The sequence below is a fragment of the Ailuropoda melanoleuca genome, chromosome 2 (genome assembly GCF_002007445.2).
Source record: "Ailuropoda melanoleuca isolate Jingjing chromosome 2, ASM200744v2, whole genome shotgun sequence".
NCBI lineage: Eukaryota > Metazoa > Chordata > Mammalia > Carnivora > Ursidae > Ailuropoda > Ailuropoda melanoleuca.
The window spans coordinates 150,948,770-150,973,949 of NC_048219.1; the positions used below are offsets into that span (position 1 = coordinate 150,948,770).

The following is a 25,180-nucleotide window of genomic DNA, read 5'->3' on the forward strand; positions in this document are numbered from 1 at the left end:
CTATACTTTATTTCTGTTATATATGAGCTTACCTCTATATTGTGAGGGTTGATAACATTTATATTATCATGGTAATCATAATTAAGTCTCCGTGCTTTGTATATTGGTTGATTATTTCAGTCAAAAATATATACACAGTGTCTTCCTTATTGTAATTGTGTAAATCCTACTCACAGCAGAGCACAGCTCTTTGTGCTTAAAAATAGTTACCTGGATGGGGTGCCTGGGTGGCACAGCCGTTAAGCCTCTGCCTTCAGCTCAGGGCGTGATCCCGGCGTTACGGGATCGAGCCCCTATCAGGCTCCTCCGCTTTGAGCCTGCTTCTTCCTCTTCCATTCCCCCTGCTTGTGTTCCCTCTCTCGCTGGCTGTCTCTATCTCGGTCGAACAAATAAATAAAATCTTTAAAAAAAAATAGTTACCTGGAATTTTAAATTGCCATTTCCCCCCTATTTAAATTATTTATAGCTTTCATTTTTTCTTAAATTTCCCAGTCAGTCAGTCAATCAGTCTTTCAGGTTTTTCTCTGTCTTCCCTTTTGGGGCTCCACATTTGCCTCTTCTGATCTGACTGCCAGCTCCACAGACCTGTTTTGTGGTCCTCAACCTGGATGATGTCTTTGCTGTTTCTGCTTTCCTCCAGCTCACATGTTCCCACATTTTTGTTGGATTTCATCAATAAGCATTTCTGGGAGGCAAATCTCCTGTGTCCTTTCACAAGTCCGAAAATATCTTTATTTTAGCCTAATATTTAATTTATACCTTGGTTGCAGGATCCAGATTAAACATAATTTTCTGTTAGATCTTTGGAAGCATTGCCCCATCTTCTTGAAACAGTCATTGTTTCTGCAGGGACAATCATTCTCCTTTGCAGGTGATCTGCTTTTTTATTCTTGGGAAAATAAACATTCATAACTCTGTTCTTTAAATTCTCTCCAGTGAGTCCATCATTTGTATGTCTTTAGTCTGCTTCTTTGTTCTTTTCTCTGGTCTGTTATATTTGATTTTTAGTCACTAAGAAGTAATTTGTATTCAGGAATTATGGTTCTAAGAGAGTAAAGCCAAAACTTTCCTGATAGTCAATCTGGCTATGATAGAAATAGAGTCATATCTTTTAAAAGTATTAAAATCAGTTTCTTTTTTTATTATTTACTCATTCTGAAGTAGTTTAGAAATCAATTCTTGGAGTCAGAATTCAGAGCGTCTAGTAGGGATGGCAGAGTACCTGCACTTAATTTCCCTTCCTTGAATCATCTGAAATAGGAAAACAAAGAACCCCAACAGTCCACATACTGGAAAAAAAAAAAAAAGAAACGCGCTATCCAATAGACTATAAAAAACATTTACCAGAGAGTAAAAATTTAGACTAAATGACTGAGATTTGCTGAGCAACTTCCAGATCCCAGCATAGTATAACATTCTCTACAAGAAAACAAGAGAGGCCAGAAAGCATGTATTAGTACACACATGCACAAAATAGAAAAAGCAAGAAAAGGGAAAATATATAAGGTTCTGGTGATAGACCACTAGAAAAAAGACAAATAGCTTGGAGTTGATGTAGTATGGCAGAAGAAGAGACATGGGAATGTGAAACATAGCCATGAAGCTGCTGGCCACAATTATGTAAGCAGAGAACTCTTGAAAATTATTAAAAACAAAACCAAAATGCTTATAGCTGCTAGGATCCAGGCTGGGCTCGAGGGTGTGAAAGCTGAATTCTCAGGTGAGTGTCTTTGAAACTGCATTCTTCTGAAAACCAAGGAACAAATATAGTTTAGTGACAAAATATGGAAAAAATAGTAAACCCAAACTGGAGGTGCTCAGTTTACTTATCACATCATTATGCTGCCCCTGAGCAAATAAATGACTCAAAAGTGAGTATAAACTAGCATTCTTCTGTCCTACAACTCAGATTTCAAAGACACAGTTAAGTCACTGCCCAGTCATAAAATAAAGCATACTTCAGCCTTCCTTTTCATGGGAAACATAGCCATACAAAGAAAAGTAATAGAAAGTGTCCAAATCAATTTTGCCTATACATAAGTTTAAGAAAGTGAAGGAAAATATCGTAAACAAAAGGTAGATCTCATCCAGACATTTGGAAGTATATTGCTTACCCCAAATCAAAGAACACTTAACAAAAATCTTAATTGAAAGGAGTGTGAATTTTCAGGAAAAGAAGAGAAATTAAGAGATGAAGAAATAAGAGCTAAGACAGAGGAGATTAAAAAAAATGGCAGAAAAAAAGGGAAGGGATTAGACAGAAAAGAAACAATTACAGGAATAAAAGCCATATGAGAAGCTGTCAAAAGCTATTGAGGACAGTATTTGAGAAATAATTTGGTGGAAAAGATCAGAGATAAAAGTTAATCCAGAGATGTTAATAGAGGAACCAGAAAATGGCTAATCAATATATGCACGCTTGGCATTTGTGAAGAAAAGTATAGAACAAATGGAGCAAGCAAAATAAAGCAAATTTAGAAGACATCTTTTGTAAAATAATTAAATCAGTCCATAGAAAGTGCTTATATACCAACAGAATAATTAGAACAAATATTGAGATTATGATATATGCTGGAAAATGGACTCAGCATTGAGAAAGAATCCTAAAAGCATCCAGGAAGAATTATTATCTCATCTACAATGGAAGAAACACATCATGGAAAAATTTAATAGATAAAAAAATCATACTTCAAATGGTTAGATAAAACATCGGTTATGTAATAAATGATGGTTTTCCAAAGGTTAATTATTTAAAGAAAAATGTTGAATTCCTAATTTACTTCCCTTAACAAGTACAAGTGGATGAAAACTACTTTTAAAAATGAAAATATAAAATAATAAAAAAATTTCAGCAACTTTGTAAAATTACTTTTAAAAATGAAATTATAAAAGACCTAGCATGAAAAAAGGTGAAACAATATTTTTCTTTAATTAAAATAAATTTTTTAAAGCTCTGTGCCCAATTTGGGGCTTGAACTCACAACCCGAAGATTGAGTTGCCTGTTCCATACACTCAACCAGCCAGGCACCCCCAGGTTGAGCAATTTTCTATGACTGTTTTGTGAAGGATTGAAGTGAGGTTCTTTAAAATGCAGTGTAATAACCAAAGGCTAAAAGTGAAGAAATAGATTTGATGACAGAATCTTTAAAAATATCACAAATATAGAAAGTTCTGTAAACTCACGGAAATGCTATCTGCCTCACAAAGGCATTTTCACAAGTAGACGTAGAAATCTTACAAATGAAAGTGAAAGAGATCCAAAAAAAACAACAGAAAATCAATGTGAATGAATAAGACATGGAAGAAGAAATACAAATGACTGGGTACAGCATAAAATTATTTGGCATCCTTCATTTGACCAGGAGACTAAAGAATAGAAAACAAGCAGAGGCTCTCATGGGAGATTTAGGGACCAGACATGGATTTTATACTATTTCTGCCAACATTTCCTTTTCCAGAATTGATCACATGATCCCACCCAGATGCAGTGGAGCTGCAAAGTGTATTCTTACTATATGCACAATGAAAATGCCTGTTTTGTTGAAAATATAACTCCTTTTACATGCCATTTCATTCTAGGGATTTATTCTTGGGTAATTCTTTACATGTGAATAAGGTGGTACATAAACAATACTAGAAATAGAATTTTTAATTTAATCCATTGGAGAAGTTTTTATTAGGTAATAAACCTCAATATTCCCAAGTCCTGGTACACTATATACCAATTAAGAAGGAGGCAATAAATCTATATCCTCTGACATGGAATATAGACATATTACTGAGAAGAAATAATTGTAAAACTATTTATACCACGTGATCCCCTTAAACTAGGATTATAGAGAGTGAGAGAGATCACTTTTGCAAATTTAGAACTTTGTCATCTTTTTTCCCTTTGATAACATCTCTTCGATGAAAGCCCTTATGATTACTTTGTGTAAAATATATATGAAAACCAGTCTAACTCATTCTTTTCATGGTTGCTATCATCACCATCAAGAGTATGATAATGATGTTTCTGATGATATAAAACACTTTTTTTGTTCATTTGAAATTTGCTGGGAGGAAACAAGAGAAAATATTTTTATAATATATAAAAGAGGTACTTATAAGTTTAAGAGAAATAAAATGACCTTCTCAAAGTCACATGGTTACTAAGTGGTGATAATTACCCAGCTTTCTGAGCTGCTAGTGTGGGGCATGCTTTGAATAACGAGTAATTGTCAGTCATTTGTTAAGAAGCAGCTATAAATATCCATTGATGAAAATCTTCAGGTTTTTAGATATTATTGTAATTAGAAAGTATATTTTTGAAAAAAAACCATGAAAACTATATGTCAAAATTTGATTTTGATAGTTGCAATAATTGTATCCCCAACCCAACTTAACTTCTGGGGAATAGGTACTTGACTCTAACTTTTCTAAGAATTGAGTCCTTCTGAACTTAGATTTTTATTTAAAGTTGTTAGTGTTAGGCGATACCATGCTAATTATTTTGATGTATTTTCAACTCTACCAAAACATGTCTTTTAGGTGAATCAATCAACATTTAGGGATAAAAATCCTGTTTGTACCAAGCTTGTACTTTTCTGTCACTTTTTAACAATTCCATTCTTTGCTGGGCCCCTATGTCTACATCAACATTATATCACTCAGAGCCTTTTAAGCACCTATTTGCAAATGGCTTCATAGTTGGTGCTATTCAGAGTAAGTTAAAACTTAATGGATCTTGCATTTGAGGAGTTTAAAACAGAAGATGGAACAATAAGCTAGACAAAAAGTGAGAATTATAAATTTAAGAGGGTGACAGACTGTGTTCAAATAAAAAAAAGAAAAACAACAAAACCCTTGCTTTTAACAAAATACAGGCTTTCAGAACATTAGGCTACAGGTCTAATGCTTCAAAGTCAGGGAGGAGGGTGGGGAAGATTTTGAAAGCTTGTTTTCCACAATGTACGCCAAACTGAACTTGCATGGCATATTTTTTCCTTATGTAACTGTGTCCTAAACTATTTCAATCATTGGCAGATCTAGACAACTATTCATTAGCTATTTTAAAGACTAGAAAGATTCTGGAGATATGATTATTAGGTAGAATATGCCCATTATGGTTGCTGAGAGTGTGGATGTAATTCTGGGGAGCCTCACAACACCAGAGCTGTCTTTACTTCTTTCAGCTCTGCCAGATTCAACCCTGTCCATGTGATCAGCAAATTGCCACTTGTGCCTTGCTCTGTACTTTACTAAATTTGATAATAAGACTGTTTCACTTCCAGCTGAGATTTTTGCCGATTACTTAAAAATATTATTTCCTTAAAAGATCCTGCTATTTTTAACCACACAACTTTTCGTACTTGAATAATTAAGAAAAATTATTCAGAGACAATTCTCTTGTATTTTTGCTGCATTTAAAAATGCATTTTGGGCAGTTGAATTTTCCCAAGATTGAAGAGAAGGAGCAGAGGTAGTGATTATTAACTACGTGCCTTTTTTATTCTTTTTTCAAATTGTAACATGTGTATAAAAGATCTTTCTCTAAACTGTAATTTTATTTAGATGTTTATTCTGCAGCAAGATTTTTGGGTTATCTTGAAGTTAGCCTAGTTTTGTGAAATAATTCACTGGCTTTCAGACCGCTCTGGACCAGGTTGTGCAAGCATGCATCAGCAGTTGCTGCAAAGAAAACACTGATACCTTGAAGAATGAGGTCAAGGTATCCTGAAATAGAAATGAATAAAAGCGTACATTTTAAAACTGTGCCAGTCATTAAATAATTATTCCGAAAACAATTTATATTTTTGGACCATCTTCCTTTGACACCTCTGTTTATGTGGAAGTCAATGTAGAATTAAAACAAAATGTTGTATTGATTTTTGTTATTCTATTTTTTCCTAATTATGTGCCAGAGTTTCTGGAATTAATTTTAAGTAAGATTTGAATTTATGTCTTACTTATTTTTAACATTTACTTATTATGTATGCTACTTAATAGTAAAGGAATAATTAAGTCCTGAGAAGCCAGATGTATGAGATGTCCTCTCCTAGAAACCTATCTATGAATGGGTGCAGTCTGCCTCAATCAAGCTGGAAATGGGGCAACATTACACACTCTTGGACCTGGGATGATTTCAAAGCTGGCATCTCAATGAAAACAGTATCACCCTCAAAGTAATGAAAATTGATTCTTGGAAAGGAAGGGGTAAAAAATGTTTTTATTACAATGATATGTGGCCATCTAAAACTCAACTGCACGCTGCAGAATTTTATTTCTCTGCATTTAGTTTCTTTCATGGGATTTTCCTGGGTATCACGTAAATGGCATTTACATAAAGTTTCTGGAATATGTGTAAAATGTTTGCAAGATCATTGCTACAAAATTATAGTGAATAGATGATGCAACTGGAGAACTTTATTTCAGTCATTTGCTCAATCTAGAAGTCTTATATGAGACGTCAGCTCTAGGTGCCTTTTGGCTGCCATTGTCTGCTTTATGGATCTGGTGGTTTATGTTTGATTCTCAATGCTTTTGTGTATGTGGTTGGTTCTGGAAATTGAATAAAAAATAGTTTGTATTTTATTATTTAATTCTACAGCATTAGTCAACCCAGTATTAGTTACATAAAGTACTAAAAAGAAAAATGTAATACCTGAATGGCTATCAGAGTCTCAGCTAATTAAAAGTTATTTTCTCATATAAAGCAAAAGTTAAAAGTTAAGTTTACTAAAAGTAATTTTTAAGCAATTAGTTTAGTTTTTCTACTGTTTACTTTGCTGGAAAATAAGTTTTGAATTATTAATTTGAGAATTTTCATTACTTTGCTATTATGTATTTGTATATGCTCCTAATTTGCATATATAATTTGATACAATTTGCTTAAGTAAATGAATTACATTAAAAATTACTCAGCATAAACAGTATTAAGTTAGTAGGCTTTACATTTTAAAATTTTTACTTGAAAATTTTTAGTCATTCATGGTCCTGCATTGAATAAAAAGAGTAATCTTTATATTATTCTATTTTATTTACAGAGCTCAAATAGACATACATTATGTCAAAAGATATATAATCTGTCTATGGTAGTAAAATATCATGGGGGGGAATCAGGAATAAATGTCTATAAAGGCCACTATGGAAGGTAATAATGAGAAAGATGTTGGGAAACAGATGTGGGAATGGAGGCATTAAGTATTAGTTTCAGCCACAGAGAAGGTCTGGGGTAACATGTTAGGTCAAAATAAACATTGTACCAGATTCTATACTGTGGAAAAGACAAGGTAGGAATCAGTAAAAACAAAAAACACAGAATTCCAAGTAAAATAGAATATAATAATCTCAAAGTAAACTCAGTAATGATGAGTAGAACCTTATGAGTGGACAGGGATTTCTGTGTCTGGATTTAATTACTCTTTATGTTGATGACTCCCAAATGTATAGATTTCAGAGCTTTTTTTCTAAGCTCCAGATTAACCGTACAGACTTTGATGCCTTAGAGATGTTTAAGATTTGGTTTATCAGAGACATTTCAGACTTTACAATTGAACTCTCTTTTTAAACTTTTTTTTTTTTAAGATTTTATTTTATTTATTTGACAGAGATAGAGACAGCCAACGAGAGAGGGAACACAAGCAGGGGGAGTGGGAGAGGAAGAAGCAGGCTCATAGCGGAGGAGCCTGATGTGGGGCTCGATCCCGTAACGCTGGGATCACGCCCTGAGCCCAAGGCAGATGCTTAACCACTGTGCCACCCAACACACCTACGATTGAACTCTCTTACGATCATTTCCTCTAACCCTTTCCTCCCTTGTTCTTCCCCTGACTTTTCCACCTCAGAATTTTGCAGGAATATTCAACTAATTGCTTAAACCAGTGGCTGGATTTTTCAGTTATCTTTGATTCTTTCTGTTACTTCATTCCCGTATGAAATTCAGCAAGTATTTTTGTTATCATAGTATTTGTCTCAAACATTATCACCTCTTTCTTGGTTCCCAATAAGACCCAACTGGTCTCCCTTTCATGTTCATCTTCTGGCAACCATTTCTCCATTAACAATCAGAGTTACCCGAATACAATTTAATATTCACTGTTTAATTTCTTCAGTGGTTTTCATTGCAATTAAAACCAATCCTACTTCTTACTATGTGTTCTAATTTCCTTCATGATTTGGTCCTTGATATCTCCAAACTCTTATCTTGCTACTTTTTCCTTTTCACCCCCAAGCTGCAGCAAAATTGTTATTCCTTCAATTCCTTGCGTAAGCCCAGTTCTTTGTGGCTTTCAGTGTTTTGCTCAGGTTGTTTGCACTGCCTAGAATATTCTTTCCTGCCATTCTTTTTGTGGAAGTATCCATTTTTGTCCTCGAAGTCTCAGCCAGAAAGTCATGCTTCCAGACTACCCTGTTGACAAAGGTTCTCACCTTCCACTCTATTCTTTTCTCTAGATCAGCATCTAGTTCTTTTTATCACTTATCACAATTGGTCATTTTTACCCACTTGTTTACTTGTTTTTAGTGTATCTCCTCCAGTAATCTGCGAGCTTCCTGAAAGCAGTATTCTTTTCTTTGGTTCATTTTGCATCACTAGAGCTTAGCTCCTAGTATATTCCACGTAGGAAACCAATAAATACTTATAAAAAAAATGTTCTCTCCACATGAGGACTGAAAAGTTATATAATCCTACTTCAAGAAATCTTAAAGAGTTTGGAGGTATAAGGCATCATTGACTTATATGAATTTCTAGAAATTTATATATATATGTGTGTGTATATATGTATGTATATGTATATGCATGTATATAAATATATTTACCATTTTAATTAAGTTTTTAATTTTAGTATAGTTAACAGTGTTACATTAGATTTAGGTGTAAAATATGGTGATTTCACAATTCTGTACATCACCCAGTGCTCATTATCTAAGTGTACTCTTTAATCCCCATCACCTCTTTCCCCCATCCCCCAATCCCCTCCCCTCTGGTTACCATCAGTTTGTTCTCTATAGTTAAAAGTCTGTTTCTTGGTTTGTCTCTCTTTTTTTTCCCCTTTGCTCTTTGTTGTTTTTTTTTTCTTAAATTCCACACATGAGTGAAATCATATGGTATTTGTCTTTCTCTGACTGACTGACTTCATTACCATTATACTCTCTAGCTCCATCTTTGTTGTTGCTAATGGCAAGATTTCATTCTTTTTTATAGCTGAATAATATTCCATTATATACAAACACACACACACACGCATGCACTACTACTTTATCTGTTCATCTATTGATGGACACGGGCTGCTTTCATAATCTGGTTATTGTAAACAATGCTGAAATAAACACTGGGCTGGGGTGCATGAATCCCTTTGAATTAATAGTTTTGTATTTTGGGGTAAATACCCAGTAGTGGAATTACTGGATTGTACGGTAGTTCTGCTTTTAACTTTTTGAAGAATATCCATGCATTTTTCACATTGCCTGCGGCAATTTGCACTCCCACCAACAGTGCATGAGGGTTCCTCTTTCTCCACATCTTCTCGAATACTTCTTGTTTCTCATATTTTTTATTTTAGCCATTCTGACAGGTGTGAGGTGATATCTCATTAGTTTTGGTTTACGTTTCCCTGGTGATGAGTAATTTGAGCATCTTTTCATATATCTTTTGGCCATCTGTGTGTCTTCTTTGGAGAAATGTCTGTTCATGTCTTCTTCCCATTTTTAAATTGGATTATTTGTTTTCTGGGTGTTGAGTTGTATGAATAATTTATATATTTTAGATAGTAGCTCTTTATCAGAGATGTCATTTGCAAATATCTTCCATTCTGTATGTTGCCTTTTAGTTTTGTTGATTGTTTCCTTTGCCCTGCAGAAGCTTTTTATTTTGATGAAATCCCAATAGTTTATGTTTGCTTTTGTTTCCCTTGCCTCCAGAGACACATATAGAAAAAAGTTGCTATGTTCAATGTGGGAAAAATTACTGCCTGTGCTCTCTTCCAGGGTTTTTATAGTTTCAGGTCTCACAGTCAGGACCTTCATCCATTTTGAATTTATCTTTGTGTGTGGTATAAGCTCTTGGCCTAGTTTCATTCTTTTGCATGTTGCTGTCCAGTTCTCCCAACACCATTTGTTGAAGAAGCTTTTTCCCATTGCATATTCTTTCCTCCTCTGTCAAAGATTAATTGACCATATAAATGTGGGTTTATTTCTGGGTTTTCTCTTTTATTCTATTGATCTATGTGCCTATTTTTGTGCCAGTACCATACTGTTTTGATTACTACAGCTTGATGATATAAATTGAAACCTGGAATTGTGATACCTCCAGCTTTGTTTATCCTTTTCAAGATTGTTTTTGCTATTTGGGGTCTTCTGTAGTTCCATACAAATTTAGGATGTTTGTTCTAGTTCTCTGAAAAATATTGTTAGTATTTTGATAAGGATTGCATCAAATGTATACATTGCTTTGGGTAGTATGGACATTTTAACAATATTTGTTCTTCCAATCCATGAGCATGAAATATCTTTCCACTTGCTTGTGTCATCTTCAGCATATTTAATCAGTGTTTTATAGTTTTCAGGGTATAGGTCTTCCAACTCTTTGGGTAAATTTATTCCCAGATATTTTATTATCTTAAGTGCAGTTGTAAAACGGATTGCTTTCTTAATTTTTCTCTCTGTTGCTTCATTATTCACATATGAAAATGCCACAGATTTCTGTGTATTGATTTTGTATCCTGAAACCTTACTGAATTCATTTATCAGTTGTAGTAGTTTTTTGGTGGAGTCTTTGGATTTTTATATATATATAGTGTCATGTTGTTCGCAAACAGCAAATATTTTACTTCTTTACCAACTTGGATTCTTCTTACTTCCTTTTTCTTGTCTGATTGCTGTAGCTAGGACTTTCAGTACTATGTTAAATAATAGTGTTGAGATTGGACATCCCTCTCTTATTTCTGACTTTGGGGGAGATGCTCTCAGTTTTTCACCATCGAGTATGGTGTTAGCTGTGGGTTTTTCATATATAGCCATTATCATGTTGAGGTATATTCCCTTTAGACCTACATTGTTGAGGGTTTTTATCATGAATGGATGTTGTACTTGTCAAATGCTTTTTCTGCATGTGTTGAAATGATCATATGATTTCTATTCTTTATCTTATTGATCCATTTGCAAATATTGAACCACGCTTGCATTTTAAGAATAAATCCCACTGGATCATGACAAATGATTTTTTTAATGTATCATTGGATTCGGTTTGCTAATATTTTGTTGAGGATTTTTGCATCTATAAGTGTACTTATTACCATTTTGTTACTTGTTTTACAGTTATTTTTGTAGTTCCTTTCTGTTCCTTTCTTTTCTTACTTTCTTTCATTGATTAGTTGGCTTTTTTAGTGAAATATTTGCATTTCTTACTCTTCATATTTTGCCTATGTGTTATTGTTTTTTTAATTGGTGTTACCATTTGTTTTATATATAACATCTTCTGCATATAGCAGTCTATATTAAGCAGTTTATATTATGATAGTCCCTTAATTTTGAACTAATTCCTTACTCCTCTCCCCTCCATATTTCACATATGTGGTATCATATTTTACATCCTTTTATTTAGTGTTTCTCTGGACTGATTTGTACAGAAATACTTGGGTTTTTTTTTGCTTTTGTTATTATTTTTCTTACTCTTACTTATAGTTTTTTGTTTTCCACTGACAGAGGCCCCCTAAACATTTCTCTTAGGGCTGTTTTAATGCTAATAATTTTTTTTAACCTTTGTTTATCTGGAAAACTGTTTCTCCTTTTATTCTGAATGCTAGCCTTGCTCAATAGAGTATTCTTGGCTGCAGATTTTTCCTATCTACCTACCTACCTATCTAGCTAGCTATTTATATTTATTTTAAAGATTTATTTATTGATTAGAGAAAGAGAGAGTGCAAGTGATCGTGGTGTGGGGAGGGGCAGTGGGAGAGGGAAAGAGAGTCTTAAGCAGACTCTGCACTGAGTGCAGAGCCTGACATGGGGCTTGATCTCACAACCCTGAGATCATGACCTGAGCTGAAATGAAGAGTCAGGTGCTTAACCTATTGTGCCACCCAGGCACCCCAGATTTTCCCCTTTTGGCACTTTGAATATGTCATGCCACTCTTTTCCGGCCTGCAGAATTTCTGCCAAAAAATCAGCTGATAGCCTTATGGGGTTTCCTTTGAATATAGATGTCTTCTTTTGCAACTTTTAAAATTCTTCATTACTGTTTTTTGCCATTTAATTACCATGTGTTTTAGTGTAGCTCTCCTTGGGTTGAATTTGTTGAGGGATCTTTGTGTCTCCTGAATCTGGATCTCTGTTTCGCAGATTTGGGAACTTTTCACTATTATTTCTTCAAATACATCCCCCCCCTTCTCTTCTTCTGGGATCCCTATAATGCAAATGTTTTTTCACTTGATGGTGTCACTGAGTTCTCTAAATCTATTTTCATTATGCAATATTTGTTTATCTCTCACCTGTTCAGCTTGATTGCTTTTCATTACTCTATCCTCCAGGTCACTGCTATGTTCCTCAGCTTCCTGTAGCCTACTATTTATTCTATTTTCTTTTTAATTTCGTTTATTGAGTTCTTCATCTCTTATATGTTATTCTTTTTTCTCTTTGTCAAGAGCCTCACTGATGTCCTCCCCCCTTTTCTGAAGTCCAGTGAGTGTCTTTATGATCATTACCTTACATTCTCTATCAGGCATATTTCTTATTTCTGTTAGACATAAGATCTTAGATCTCCTGCTATGATTTTGTCCTGTTCTTTCATTTGGTTCATATTCCTCTGCCTCCTCATTTTGTCTACCTCTTTGTGTCTCTGTGTTAGGAAAGTTAACTAAGTCTTCTGCTCTTGAAAACAGTGGCTTTATGAAGAAGATGTCCTATAGTGACCTGCAGTAAAGTGTCCTCTGTTCACCAGAACCTTACACTTCAGTCTCCAACTGTGTGTTGCTTGTGTCCTGCTGCTGTGTCTGAGTGACTTTTTCTTTCATTCCAGATGTCTGCATTGATCCTCTGCCTATTGTGGGCAATGCTTGGTCTCTGTAATATTAATGAGACCCAGGCAGTCCTCCTCTGGGGGATGTTACCACAGGAGGGCTTGGGTTTGGGTGGCAGTGTTAGCAAAATTTGTGCTGAAGCACTAGTCCTAGGCCAGATCCCCTGAAGCACAGAGGCAGGGGAGTGGGGGTGTGGGAGGGTGGGGTTGCATAGCATTTGTGTGCAGGGTGGCTGGGCAGGGTACATGTGCTGTGTTGGCAAAATTTGTGCTGATCCCAGGGCAGAGGCCACTGGGCTTGGGGTGGGCAGAGCACACTGCTAACAGGTTAGATAGGAAGTATCTGTTCAATGTTGCCTCCAGCAGGTGGCTGTGTTTTTATGCTGGGGGGTGGGGGTGGAAAATGGTGCCTACCAGCTCCTTTGTTCTCAGAGAAGTCCCCCAACAGGCTCTAAAATCAGTATAAACAGATCTTACATAAATTTGCCCCAGACATTGTGCAAACTGTCCCTTCTGTGTTGTCTCTCTGTGGGCTCTGTGTCTCTTAAAGGGTGGGGACCCAGCTATCACTGGCCCTCCTGGCCCTCCCAGTGCTGAGTCAGTTGACTTAAAAAGCTCCAGGCTCCAAGTCTGGCTGGTTATACAAAGTCAGGGAATTCAGCCCCTCTGGTTTTCATAGCCAGATATTATGGGTTGTCTTCCCCATGGGGGCTCCTTGGTGTGAGGTAGAACCATTTCTTTTCCCCTTTCCCCTACAGTGCCTGCAGCTCTCTCCCTCTTATGGGCAGCTCCAGACTACCACTTCTGCCCTTCCTAACCTCTAAGGTGCAGTTTCTTCTCTACATTTAGTTGTGGAGTTTGTTCTGTTAGTTTTCAGATCACTCTCTGTTTATTTACATGAATGTGAGTGATATCTAATTGTGAACGTGGGACAGGGTGAGCTTAAGGTCCTTTTATTCCACTATCTTCTCAGGCTCTCAGAAATTTATGTATTTAAATCAGTTCTTCATGATTGAGACAAAAAAGTATAATGTGTTCACTCTATTTTTTTCCCTTTTCTACAAAATGCAACCATGTAAGGACTTCATTATACAGTATTTTTGTGTAATGAATTGGCCTCATTACCAAAAAAGAAAATTTAAAATATTAGCTTGCTTATCACTAAGTTGTATGAATTATGGCTAATGAATTTTTATAAAATTTTAAATCCACAATTTCCTGCTTCTAGAATTGGAGCAGTCTAAATTGAAATATAGGATACATATCACATATGATTAATTTGTTGCCTTTGGTGTACCTTAATTATGTGAACTTAATTAAATCAGTTTGTGTTGTCCCTAGGACAGCTGAAATCAAGGTATTAGAAGAGGACCACACAGCAGCTAGGAAGAGAGATAGGCCTGACCAGTAAACACAGTGGGCAGAGGAGACAGTGGTTTCAGTATGAGTGCTACATCAAGAATAACAAGGGCCTGGGTGCCTGGGTGGTGGAGTCAGTTAAGCATCTGACTTGGTTTTGGCTCAGGTCATGATCTCAGGTCATGGGATTGAGCCCTGTGACCGGCTCCATTCTGAATGTGGAGTCTGTTTGGGATTTTCTCTCCCTCTGCCTCTCCCATTCGTGTATGCTCACTCTCTCTCTTGCTCTCTCTCAAGTAAATAAATATATGATAAAAGAAAGAATAGTAAGGGCACATGCTCCAAACAGTGGGTTTTGATTTGAAATCCAGCTCTTCCTCCCAGGGATGGGATAACACCACTAAGGTTATTTATCCAATCATGAGTCTATAGAACAATGCCAGGAGGTCAATTGATTTACAATAAATACTGGAAAAATGTCCAAGTTGTTTTGGTATATGAGCTTTTATTATTTTTATTTTGCTTTTACAATTACTATCATTAAGTAGGAACTTCGAGATAATATATTTATTCCAGAGAAACATGCTTTGTATAAACCATTGAGAGAATGTTTGACCATATTTAAAGAAAATAATGTAATTATTTAAAAATTTCTAAATTGAGAGAAATCAATACTAGAAATTTTCTTTAAGCTTGAACATTTGTGTACTAATTAGACTTCAAAGTCTAAAGAAGTGAGGACATTTTTCTCTTAAGTATTTTATAAGAGCCTCTACTGCCTATATTTTACAATATAGCCAACCGTTTTGGTTTAAATCATATCAATTTGACCTTTGTTTTGTTTTAAAAATGCATATGATGTTATCTATATATGACAAAGATCGAAGGATAAAATACAACTATTATGTTGGACTACTGCTACTTAAAAAAATGAAAGGAAGAAAAATGGTCTTGTAGGCTTTCCAATAAAAGTTATTTTTAAAGGTTAGAATTTAAAGCTGGGTTTTATTTGAAGATGTTTTTCTGTAATATAAAATTATCAGTGTTTTGAGTCTCTAAAAAGGAAGCAATTCTATGATGAATCATTTTATATGTGATCACTGTTTTAAAAAGAAGGTGCATTTACCATTTGTAATATAGATAGGCATATGCCTAGATATGAGAATATAAAATTCCCTCAGGATATATTATACATAACTGCACATTTAAGTCTCCTGGAAACTGAGGACTCTGCCAGTGAAACTGAAGAATTCCCTGGCATTAAGAAAATCAAGCATATATCTAATAATAAAATAAATTCACTTGTAGGCAGTGGTTATGATGTGGGTACTATTTCAGCTATTAAAATTCATTTGGTTTTCATTAATGATCTTGTCATTTATATATGGCTCTAAGCTCATGCCCTTCAACTCATCTTTTCTAATTAAATACTGCACCACTACCCTTTCTTAGTCTCCCTATTTTATATCTTTTAATCTTGTAAAAATCATGTTTAGATTATTTTGCCTTTTGTCTATTTTTATTCTTTCCTTTTAAAAGTATTTTTTAAATACTTAAAATTTTATAATATTTAAAATTTTGGGGGGTAATTTCTCTCTAATAGTTCATGAATATAATATATCTAAATCTTTCAAAAGACTAAAGTTATTTTTGGATTTTAGATCCTGTAATTCCTGAACACCTGATACAATGTTTTATGCATATTAAGATGCCATCAGGGCTGTAGGTGACTATCTGCAACCTTCTTTATTGACATTCCCACTTTCAGGGATGCATTCAGATGTTCATTTTTAAGTATTTCAGATATTTTTCTTTTACAGAGGATCAAACATGAGAACTTTTCCATAAAACTCGTTGTTTGAAAGCATCAAATACAGATTTCTGTCTTTTGCCATTAGAAGATTTCTTGCTCCTTTAGTAAGGTACAAAATAATTCACCTCCATCTTTATCATCTTGCGCCATCAGCAATAGTGACCTCTAGAAAAGCATCTGGTGTAGAAGGAGATAAAGCAGTTTTCTTGTGATCCGTTCTTGTCCCACCAAATAAGGACCCAGTCCTGAGAAAAGAAAAAAGGTAGATGACATGGTCTATGGTATTGAACCTTTAGGCAAATTTTGTCCATATTTGCCTATTTATTTGCTAGAAAAAGAGTCTGTGAAGGAATGGTCTTAGCAATGATGTCCCTGATTTAGGGTTGCTTCTGATAAAAAAGCCTACAGTTAATGGATATATAAATAAGGACTCCAAGAAGAATATCATACAGCTCTGTAGAGTACAAAATAGAGATATTTCCTAGTCTGAACACTCACAATTCTGTATGTTAATGTGCCAATCTCATTATAAAATAATCTTTAACTCTGGGCCAGAAATCAAAAGATAGTCACCCCATGGAAGAACTTAGAGATGCATACAGGATAGCAGAGACCTTTTTCTGCTTTGCTAGAACTTTTTAATTGCTCATATGCTTACCGACATTAGTAAAGCTTGATATTTTATAAGATGTCTGATTTGTTGGAGTCTGGCTGAATAGTCAAGTCATTTGTGTTTGTTTAGCTGGTGTGATAAGCCAGGCCATCTTTCAAATTCATGAAAAAGAATTGCTAAGGAAGTTTTGGCAAGAAAAAGAAGGGGATGAAAAAATCTGGTGAAAATCTGATGCTTGGGTAATTGCTACTCATTTTTATGAAGGGGAGAAAAAATTGAGATGGATTAATTACAAGGGAAAATCTTGCCAACAAAATTAGGAGGAAATAGATTTAGAACTGGAGGTGCTGCCTAGGTGGATTGATAAAGAGTGACATACAGTGGAAAACAGCAAACATTTTTTTCTTTGGCCCTTACTGACAGAATTTTTGGGAAAAAAAAAGACACTCTGATGAGCAGGAGATAACAATAGGAAAAGCTTTAAGGCTGAATTTTCTTTTTCTTTTTCTTTCTTTCTTTTTTTTTTTTAAGATTTTATTTATTCATTTGACAGAGAGACAGCCAGTGAGAGAGGGAACACAGGTAGGGGGAGTGGGAGAGGAAGAAGCAGGCTCCCAGCGGAGGAGCCTGATGTGGGGCTCAATCCCAGCACTCTGTGATCATGCCCTGAGCTGAAGGCAGACGCTTAATGACTGAGCCACCCCAGGGGCCCCTAAGGCTGAATTTTCTTGAGCTGGAAGGTTCCTTTATGCCTCTGTGGTTTTGTGGTGAGCTGTTCTGTTCATTTACATAATAGCACCAGTAAATTCATTGTTCGTAAAACCCTACAGCCTGTTGCAGACTAAGGTGATGTGACAAAAATACCAGGAGTAATCTGATAAAGAATTTAGACATTTTAACAAGAAAGACTAGACAAAGTCTGTTGAATTATTTTTGGTATCAATTCCTCAATTAATGATCAAGGAGTGTACTGGGTTGCATACTGTCTCCCCAAATTCATGTCCACCCATAACCTATGGTTGTGATCTTATTTGGCAGTAGATTTATATGTAAAGAAGTTAAAAAAGAGGCCAAACTGGATTAGGGTGGTCTCTAAACTAGTGACTAGTAACTCTATAAGGAGAGGGAGATACCCCCCCTACACAGGAGGGTAGTCCGTTAAAGGTTGAGACAGAGACTGGAATAATGAATGTATCAGTAAACTAAGAGGACCAAGGATTGCTGACGAATGCCAGAGATGAGGAAGAGGCAAGGAAGATGGTCTTCTAGAGTGTTCAGAGACAACATGCCCTTACCAATACCTTAATTTAAGGCTTCTAACCTCCAGAAAAGCAAGGCTATAAAGTTCTGTTGTTTTAATCCACTTAGTTCAGAAATTTGTTATGGAAGCCCTGGGAAACTAATGTAGGGGCTATGTTGCTAATTTTCGATTCCACTAAAAGGAAGGAATCTTTTGTCTCAACAGTGAATCCCCAAGTGGTTGTAAAATTCTGCAAGCAGATAAATCTGGGTGTTGTTACAGTTAATTTGCTGCAGTGGATAATGGCAAGGGCTGAACAGGACTCCCCTGATAGGAGTTTCTATCCCAACAACTCCCCCACCCTTAAATGGAATAATCCTTCCTAAGCAGTTGGAATGTGACAAGTACACGTGACCTTAACTTCCTTTATCATGACCAGACACACCTAATAAAATGCCACCGATACAGATTGTTCGATGAGTGATCTGAAATGCTTCCTAATCTTAAATACTTTATGTAATCTAATTCTTAGTAAATCAAGAGAATATTCAGGAGGAAGTCATGACTATCAGGCTCAGTTACTGTGCAGAGTGTACATGGTGGATAAAAGATCCGGGTCACATAAAGAAAAGGGCATGATGAGGAGACGTGCAGATATGGAGAAGGAATCGAAACTGACTTAACTGAAGGAGTCTGTTTAGATGACTTTTGAAGAACAGTGTACCCACTCTTATGACTTAAAACAATGTGACAATTTCGTTCTATTCTAAGTCTAGAGAAATTATAATCTAATTATGAGAATTGTGACTTAGAATGAAAATTATTTGGATAGAGAGGCTGAATTTATCTTCATATAAAGCCCTAGAATCTGAAAATGTTGCTTGCACAACCTAGAATGAAAGATCTTGGGCCTTTTGCAATGGTTTGGGTGTGGTGGTCTGGGATCTGGTATACAAAATTTCTTATGTTGGTAGATGAGCGTGCTCAGTAAATAGCAATGATTCTCTACTGGGAACATTTCGGCAGTTCAGAACCATTTCTTTGACATTAACTAGAGGTGTGTCACAACAAAGTAGTCGCTACTGACAACTATTGGGTAAAGGCCAGAGATACCAGTTAACCTTCTACAATGCCCACCCATCCCCAACAAAGAATATCCAGCCCCAAATGTTAATAGTGCTGAGGTTGAGAAAGCTAGATATTTAGCTTTCCCCATCAGGATGGGGAATATGAATGTTGCCCTTAAAGACCTGAATGTGAAACTGGGGGAGTTGGAAACACTATGATGGAGGCATTCAAGATAAGGGTTATGTAACGAATCAGAAAGTTTGGCCAAATAGATCATCTGGTGGTTATGACACTTTTTTTTAAGTGCATAATATGGACGGTTATTACACGCAAAGAAAAAAGTTCACCCCCCACCCCCCAATCACGGGAGTTATTGATTAAACTCACCCTTTACTCAGTTTTACCTCAGCTTCACCTTTTAATATGGACTAGAGAGCACATGGCCCGTGTGGGACAGAAAGACCTAGGGAACTGTGTGAGACATCCCTCTTTGTGCTTTGAATCTCTCCTTCTTGCTCGCATCTCTGAAATTACTAGTAAAGCTGGATACTGGATAAGGGTTCTGAGCTGTGTGAGTGTGATTCGATGATAAATGTTGCTTTGTATTAGTTCAGCAACCACAATTGTTTCTTCTGTAGTGGTACCAATAATCATCAGTATGAAGCTAGTTCTTCTTCACTGACTCTTAAGATAAAAATGAATTACCATTGACGTGAGGATGGGAATGTATGCTTATCCTCCTGACAGAAATTGTGAACATTTAAAAGCAAATATTTCATTGTATGTTAATGTACAGGAAGCACTGGGGAAAAATACATGTGTTTTAATAGGATATAGTTTGTACCTGATACTAATACAACACCTTAATTACTTTGGACACATGAATCATTTTTTTTTTGTTTTATTAAAAAACAAACAAAAACCCCAGCTACAAAACTACTGGTTTTTTTTTTTAAGATTTTATTTATTTATTTGACAGAGAGAGAGACAGCCAGCAAGAGAGGGAACATAAGCAGGGGGAGTGGGAGAGGAAGAGGCAGGCTCCCAACAGAGGAGCCCGATGTGGGGCTTGATCCCAGAACGCTGGGATCACGCACTGAGCCGAAGGCAGACGCTCAACGACTGAGCCACCCAGGTGCCCCAAAACTACCGTTTTAAGATAGATCTGTCTTATAGTTTGTAGATGTTATTTTATAATGAGATTTTACTTTGAGACTTTGTTTTCCATTCTTGCCTTTTACTAGATGAAGATGGGTATAGGGGTGAGGGGATCATTATGAATGTCTTACCATACTTTTCTGACTTTAAGTCTTTGCCTTCAACCAATCCTATGGGTGAATTATTAATAAACAATTTTTTTGTATATAGAGAGAAGGAAATTTATTTTGTAAGGTGGTAAGTAATGCCCCAATTTACCCATTCCAAAAACACTATATAAAGTAAAATTCTGAAGTGTGAAATAAAAGTTATGTTTGCATGGAATTTTTGCAAGATTGTCAAAACCAGATTTTTTTTTCTCAGTAATTATTTCTGGCATATAATTTTAATGATATTTAAAATTTCTATTATGAATAACTGAGATTTAATTAAAGACAATCTAATTAGTACTTATAAGCATAACTTTGATTTACACATTCAGAAGATAGTTTTAATTTAAAGTACTAAATTCCCTTTATAGACATTTGATTAGAATGTAGATTAGCATGATCACATTTTGATCTGTTCTTATTTGGGAAGTTTTTAAAAGCAAATTTAACTAAATAGTGATAATCATTTAGATTTTCTATAACTGTGTTATGATATGCCAATAATAAGATTTTAAAGACATGAAAATTATCACTTAAAAAGTTTAAAAATATCCCATAGAGATGATAAACTTTACTCTTGTGTAGATATCAAATTTTAATTATTTATATCAATGTCTAAAATTTCAGGATTTTTTTACTCATTATACAAACATAATAATTTCTTAGTTGTATATTTTTATTTTTAGCTGATGGGGAAAAAAAACTGTTAATACTATATAATTCCTTAACAATATAAAATGCTTTTCTTTTGGGGGAGGGAAATTGCCGGTAAAACACATATTCTTGAAAGGTAGCCTAAAATATAAACTGAGTTTTTTGTATAAGACTGTTTATTCCAAGTCAAAGAATAAAAGGTTAAAAGTGAATCTTCAGTTATCTTGCCATCTTATGATTATCCTGATCAGTGACCAGTTTGAACTAAGTATTTGCTAATAACTTGTCTAGATTATGGTTTGAAATCAAAATGCCTGGAAGGACAAGTTTTGTAACACACATTAACAGGGAATGATATTTTTGAGATCAACAAAAATACATATATTTTGCCATTTGGGGAGAAATTTCTGCTCTCCTGACTCATACTATTTTATTTTGATCAAAATCTAAAGATACTGTGTTTCAAAAAATTAGGCAGTCAAAAATAACAATTCAAATAGCAATTAGTGTTAGAGAAAGGAAGATAAAAAAAATGAAGGAGGTTGTCGGGCAAAATGAAAAGTACATGTTTTCCTTGTAATGGAGGCAGATAAGTACCCAGTTCTCAGAAACAAGTCCATTGTAAATACTTTATAGACTCTACAATTGCTAGTTTTTCTCCTTTTACCCTTACAGATTCTCTACCATTTCCTGCTCTGCTCTGTGCTCTGGGAAACTACTTTCTTTAAATTGCACTTGCTGAAATCCCTTTCCCCCTGGTTCTGGTTGGATGAGCAACATGAGAGCTGATTGTGGGAAGAAAAAGAAAGATCAAAGTTAATTATTTCCTCTTCCCTTCCTCTGCCAGACTAAGGTTTTGGCAGTGACTGCTCCCTTTGAGGTGCTCATTACCTGCAACTACAGTCTTTGCTAGTGTCTGGTGATTCCTTCCCCTTCCACGATGAGGTTTAAGAGTTTCCTACTCCTGCTAGCTCCTGGGTGAGTCAAGGCATACTGGTTCACTGAACTCTGCCTACACCTCTATAAATTGTTTCTTCCTTAAACTTGTTTTAACTAACCTCTTGATGTGCCATCTGTTTCATGGTGGGACTCTGAATGATACAGTAACTATTCGTAATGTAGTTTTTTTAAAAAATAAAATCTTTACTATGCAAGAATGAGAGTTCAGTTTTGGTGTGCCTTTTACATTTTTATGAAAACCTGTAAATTCCAAATTTTTAGCCTACCCAGAAGCAGTTTCTCAGCTCCTTCTCAAACATGCTCTCTCCTCCTCTCCAGTCTCTACCATGTCCATCACAGTGACCCAGAAGTCCTACAAGGTGTTCACCTCCAGCCGCTGGCGTTTAGCAGCTGTTTGTATGCCTGGCACAGGCATCAGCTCCTCTGCCTTCTTCCAGGTGGGCAGCAGTAGCAGCTCCTGGGGGTGGTCTGGACACCAGCATGAGTATAGTAGGGGCCTACAGTGGGGCCAGGGACATAGAGGGGATCACAGCTGTCTCAGTGAACTAGAGCCTGCTGAATTCCCTTAAGCTGGAGGTGGACCCCAACATCCAGACTGTGTGCACCCAGGAGAAGGAGCAGATCAAGATGTTCAACAGGTTTGCGCCCTTCCTCAACAAGGTGCAGCACCTGGAACAGCAGAACAAAATTGTAGAGACCAAGTGGAGCCTTCTACAGTATCAGAAAATGGTCTGGAGCAACATGGACAAGATGTTTAAGAGCTACATCTGGGGCGGCTGGGTGGCTCAGTCGTTAAGCATCTGCCTTCGGCTCAGGGCGTGATCCTGGAGTCCTGGGATCGAGCCCCACATCAGGTTCCTCCACTGAGAGCCTGCTTCTTCCTCTCCCACTCCCCCTGCTTGTATTCCCTCTCTCCCTGGCTGTCTCTCTTTCTGTCAAATGAATAAATAAAATCTTAAAAAAAATGTTTAAGAGCTACATCAACAACCTTCAGCAGCAGCTGGACACACTGGGCCAGGAGAAGCTGAAGCTGGAGGCGAACTTGGCAATATGCAAGGGCTGGTGGAGGACTTCAAGAATAAATATGAGGGGGTGATCAGAGTGCATGCAGACATGCAGAATGAATTTGTCCTCATCAAGAAGGATGTGGACAAAGCTTACATGAACAAGGTAGAACTGGAGTCCCACCTGGATGGGCTGACCAATGGGATCGCCTTCTTAAGGCAGTTGTATGAAGAAGAGATCTGTGAGCTATAGTCCCAGGTCTCAGACACGTCCATGATCCTGTCTACGGACAACAGCCACTCCCTGGATAGCATTATTGCAAAGCTCAGTATGAAGACACTGCCAACTGCAGGTGGGCTGAGACCAAGAGCATGTACCAGATCAGGTATGAGGAGCTGCAGACATTGGCTGGAAAGCATGGGGGTGATCTGTGTCACATGAAAATGGAGATTTCCAAGATGAACCAGAACATCACCTGACTCCAGGCAGAGATCAAGGGCCTCAAAGCCAAAGGGCTTCCCTGGAGGCTGCCACAGCTGATACTGAGCTGATAGGATACTGAGCTGATACCGAGAAGCCGGACATTAAGGATGCCCCTGTCAAGCTGGCCAAGGCTGCCCTGCAGCAAGTCAAGCAGGCAGGGCTTGGCAACTGCATGAGTACCAGGAGCTCATGAACATCAAGCTGGACTTGGGCACTGAGACCACCACCTACTCTAAGCTATTGGAGGGTGAGGAGAACTGGATGGAAGCTGGGATGCAGAACATGAGTATCTATATTAAGACAACCAACGGCTACTCAGGTGGGCTGAGTTCACCCTACAGGGACCTCACAAGCCCTGGTCTCAACAATGGCCTGTGCCTCTCCAGCTTCTGCTCTCATGGGGGCTCTAGTGCCTTCAGCCAGGGCAGCTCCTCCAGGGCCGTGGTTGTGAAGAAGTTCAAGATCTGTAATGGAAAGCTGGTGTGTGAGTCATCTAATGTCCTCCTGTCCAAGTGAACAAGCACTGTGTCCCTCCCCACCTTCCCACTCCTGCGGCTGCCATAGAGCCTTTGGGGGGAAGGAGCTGTGCAGGGGAGCTCTGGAACAGGAGACACGCCTGCTGCTCAGCCTCAGTCCTCGGTCTACCCACACAGGAAGTGTACTGCCTTGAGGACTGCCTCTTGCCCATGGCCCTAACTAAAAGCCAATTCAAGTGCCTTTTCCCAACTAAAGCCTCAGATGGCTCTGCCAATCCCTGAAACAAAATGGAACAAAAATTGTAACAAACAGAAAAGTGGGCATATCTTGAATATACAGATTTATGAATTTCCACAAATTTATATACTCACGTAATCCAGATCAGGAAGCAGAGGATTAGCACATCTCCCTAAATCTCCTTTGTGCTCCTAGTAACTCTGCTCTCAAGTGTAACCAATATTCTAACTTCTGGCTACATTAGAACCTCTTTTTGAACTTTATATAAAGGGATTCATCCAGCATGTACATTTAGTGTCTGGTTTCTTTGCTCAATATTCTGTTTTTGAGATTAATTCATATTAAGTATAATTCATTCATTCATTCTCATTGCTGTGTAGTACTTTACGTAAGTGATTTACCTTTTTACCTTTTTTTTTTTTTAGATATTTGGCTTGCTTTCAGTTTGGTGCTATTATGAATAAAACATCCATGAACATTCCATGCTTATCTTGCAGTGAATATGTATTTCCTTATCTCTTGGATATAAGCCTAGGATGGAACTCTTGGGACATGGGACAGTTATATATTTAGCTTAGGTAGATATAGCTGAATAATTTTCTAAAGTGGTTGTACCAACTTACATTCACATCAGCAAACCACGAAAATGCCATTTAATCTACAGGCTAACCAATGTTTGGAATAGTCATAGTCTTTCTCATTAAGCCACCTTGTTGTGTGTGAGCTTGATAAACCATAATGTCTAAAGATTGCCAGAAATACACCTAGAGTCAAACTTTATTTATTAACTTTCTCTGGCAAGGGTGATGGAACAAATGTGGAATTATAAGTTGTCTCAGTGTTTTGGTTTATCCTAGGTGATTTTTGACAAGAAAAAGAAAAGGGGGTTCTGTTCTAGATTAGTATTTGTCATGGAATGATGGCAAATTAGTAATTACATATTTTAATAATTTTTAGTCTAGGAGGTAA

The 25,180-nt window shown here is 36.6% G+C and overlaps 1 pseudogene; it reads left to right on the plus strand.

The window, feature by feature from the left end:
• The first annotated feature begins 22,335 nt into the window (after positions 1 to 22,335).
• LOC100464373 lies at positions 22,336 to 24,013 on the plus strand (annotated as a pseudogene).
• Positions 24,014 to 25,180: the final 1,167 nt, after the last annotated feature.